We start from the raw sequence: 3,487 nt of genomic DNA, 5'->3' as shown, positions 1-3,487 counted from the left end.
GGGCGCATAGCAGGAATAAGACCACTTTATGCCACTGGAATAATTGATTAGATGCTATTATTTCTCAGTTTCTAATCCAGTTCTTCACTAAAAACTTACTGTCATGCTTCCAAAAAACTCACCCATGTTCCACTGAGACCTTCTCCTGTTTCCACTGCCTTGCAATACTCCATGCAATTACAAAAGAACAGAGACCATGCAGCACTTTGGCTGGTCAAAGGATATGGAATCCTTTTCACTCTGGTCCCTAAGAGATCCCACCACAGATCAGTGAAAAACTTCCGTTTTGTTGTTTCTGCTTCATTTACACCCCCGAAGCTTTGCTGTTTTATGGATATTGGCAGCATGTATAGTCCCTCTCCTATGTTCATTTCTCTGGGCCAAACTTGGAAGGAAAAAACAAAATGCTTACAAAAGGCATAATACCATGACACTTTCTGCATCTGAGGGAGGCAGATGTGGGACAGAAGCAAAGGGAACAACCAATATTGTCAGTACACCCAGGAAAACTTAGTCCCAATCATGAGACTAAAGTAGTAGGTCCTGTTACTGATTGCCACAGCTCTGGATTAGGGGTGGGGACAAGCCAGGCCTGGAAATGGTAACTCAACCAAAGCCCAACAGTATAAGGTCATTCTCACTTTGATGTGTGTGGAAACAAGACAAAAGGACCACTCCGAACACAGGAACTTCTAACTCTCTTGAGTAGTGTAAGAGATGCTGAAGCGAGGGACAGATCTCACGCAGCTGCTGGCACAGACTGGCCAGCGTGAAAGCTTGCTGAGCTTGAAAGCACGATTTTTGCCACATGCCAAAACATCAAAGGACTGTTTTCTACTACGGCTTTCAATCCATCCGTCTCCATAATTTTGCAGGGATGCACACAGACTGTACAAACTCTACCACTCTACCACCTGGTTCCATGTGGGCGGATGAAGCATCCTCCCACACGTACAAGTCTGCACGCCCACAAGTTTGCACATCCAGTGGGAACATGAAGGGAATAAGAAATCTGGCCTAAACATTTTGCTGCTGGTATTTCAGCTCACCCTATCTTACTGTTTGTGTAATTGTAAGTTCCTCTCAAAGTTTTGTCCAATAATAATCAATTGGGCACAATATGTCTGTGTGCTTACTCTAAACTAATGACAACCTGGGGCAAGCCACCAGGTAGCAAGCATGGTCATTGCATACATCCAGCCATTATAAAAGTGCACTAAAAAGTCTTTCTGGTCACACCTCCTACTGTCAAAAGGCAAAACTTTCCTAAATCTCTGTCAGGGTAGCAGCTAAGTATATCACAAAAGATACTGAATCCTACACATACCAAATACTGCACACACACAGTTTGTGGGGTTTGTTAGCATTAAAAAAAAAAGTCTAGATCTTCCCAGTTGACAAACTTTGGCCACATGTTTAATACATGGTTCTGCTTGACAATTCCATACCACACTTGCTCTGCAATATATGCAAGAGAGCAGGAAAAGACGAAGTATTACTGAGTAGCTAAAAATACCACTTCATTTTGAAAACTGGTCAATGTCAGATATTAAAACTAAAATGAGGCTTTAAATTCTGTAACCATGGGTTAAATATTTCAGAGGTGGAGATTCAGCTTGGCTGTCTAACAAGAGAGATTCAAAATGAATATCCAAGGTAAGTCATTTTATTATGAATGTATTGATTTAATCTGATTATTGTGCATTTCTATCCAGTCACAGTAATTTTTGCATTTTACTTATTATTCAAATGGAGAAATCACAGAAGCAGATTCTATCAAGATAAAAAGAATCCATTAAATACAGATGGAAGTGACAGAAACATTTCAGGCTTAGAAACATTTTAACTTCTATCTGTCCAGTGTCATTATGGACTCATAAATCTTTGTATCATATAAGGACCAAGGACCACATTTTTAGGTTGTTTGGGTTTTTTTTCCTTTTCTGTCCCCAAAAGCCAGTTCAAGGCTAAGCTTTCATGCTTTAGGATGTTGGGAACCTTCTAAGAAATATCAGCAACTATGGCAATTTCAGAATGTTTAAAGTAGTATAATGTTAACAACAGATAGAAGTGGCAACGCTCAGAAAGTAGACAAGGCATGAGTTGGCTCCAGGGGCTCTGGTTACAGCACTGGCATGGCTTCACACTGTGACCTTAAGGTAGGGACTGAGGTGCTAGAAGCACTGTACATATCAAGGGCTTGCCTATGAAGACAGCTTTTTCTGGTCTCTTTAAAGAGCCCCAGTACTGCTCTAATCCTGTTAACGTAAAGAGGGCAAGAATATTATCCTCAGCAGCATGTTTATCAATGCTTCTTATTCAATAATCTCAAAGTATCATGAAAATATTCCTAATTTTTACCCCATTGACTATTTACTACAGCATAGTTGTTAAATCCAGTATTGAAGTGATAAAAACTCCTCATATTTTGGCAGTTCTTTCAAATACGAAAGCATTCTGTCATGTGCTGTGCCATTAGTGAACATAGCATCACCCTCTAGATGTTGAAAACAAAGCTGCCAAAGGGGTTAGTTTTAGAGCAAAACATCTGTGTTGGAAAGCAAAGAGGGCAGAAGAGTGGCTATTACAGCAAACACTTGCTTCAGAAGTTACAGTCGGCAAGCAGGAGAACAAAACTTATGATAACATCTAACATGAAACATCTGGTACTGTACAGTTTTTGCAGGTGAGATAATGCATGATACGAACATGAAATTCTTAATGTTTTCTGAAGACTGAAATTCAGTTTCAGAAGCACCAGTTCTCAATTCTCCAAGACCAGTGATGTGACAGCATAAAACTGTAAATTCTCAGTAAGTGCATACAGGCAATTAACCTCCGCTTAACAGCTATCATCTTTCACTCTCATATCTTGTAGCCTGCAAATAATTTTGACAAGCTGATCCTTACACAAAGCTACAAGTAGGAAAGGATGAGACCACTTTTTGAACATTTTGCGATGAGCTTTATTTGTTATTTTCCACCATTTTCAGACATACACCCTAATTATTGTACTTCAAACTGTTCATAAAATTGGACCTCCTACTTAGTGTCCAAAGATTAAAAGCCTGAAGTGATTTGAAACCCAAGAGAAGACAAGAGTCAGGCCTTTAAAGAGAACAATCAAGTTATTCAAGGACAACCACCTTTGGCTTGCCGTTAAGAATCTTGCATATAAAAGCTGGTTGCTATAAAGCCATCACAGATTGAATCTTCTCTTTATATACACTTGCTGATAATTGCTGAAGAGGAACTGCATTTACCTTGTTCCAATGTACAGACCCTGCAGTGTCTAGAAACTACTTGTCACTTTAATCTACTAGAGGCTACTAAGGAAAGTTTGATTCTTTGATCACAGGACAACAGGCAAACATTAAAATTTCTATTTCTCCTGTTATTGCATAACTGAATATTACCTCCCTTCTTGGGCCACTTGTCTTGCTAAACCTCACATTCTGCCATTTCCTACTAGTTCTATACGTTTAAC

The 3,487-nt window shown here is 39.5% G+C and overlaps 1 protein-coding gene across 1 annotated transcript in view; it reads right to left on the bottom strand.

The window, feature by feature from the left end:
- Positions 1–3,487, bottom strand: part of SMARCAL1 (SWI/SNF related, matrix associated, actin dependent regulator of chromatin, subfamily a-like 1) — a 37,051-nt gene that overhangs the window by 17,305 nt on the left and 16,259 nt on the right. The gene's annotated exons all lie outside the window — the stretch shown is intronic.

Source organism: Phaethon lepturus, unplaced genomic scaffold (genome assembly GCF_000687285.1).
Source record: "Phaethon lepturus isolate BGI_N335 unplaced genomic scaffold, ASM68728v1 scaffold39468, whole genome shotgun sequence".
Classification (NCBI taxonomy): Eukaryota; Metazoa; Chordata; class Aves; order Phaethontiformes; family Phaethontidae; genus Phaethon; species Phaethon lepturus.
The sequence above is the reverse complement of the archived record's forward strand: the minus strand, read 5'-3'. Positions and strand labels throughout refer to the sequence as shown.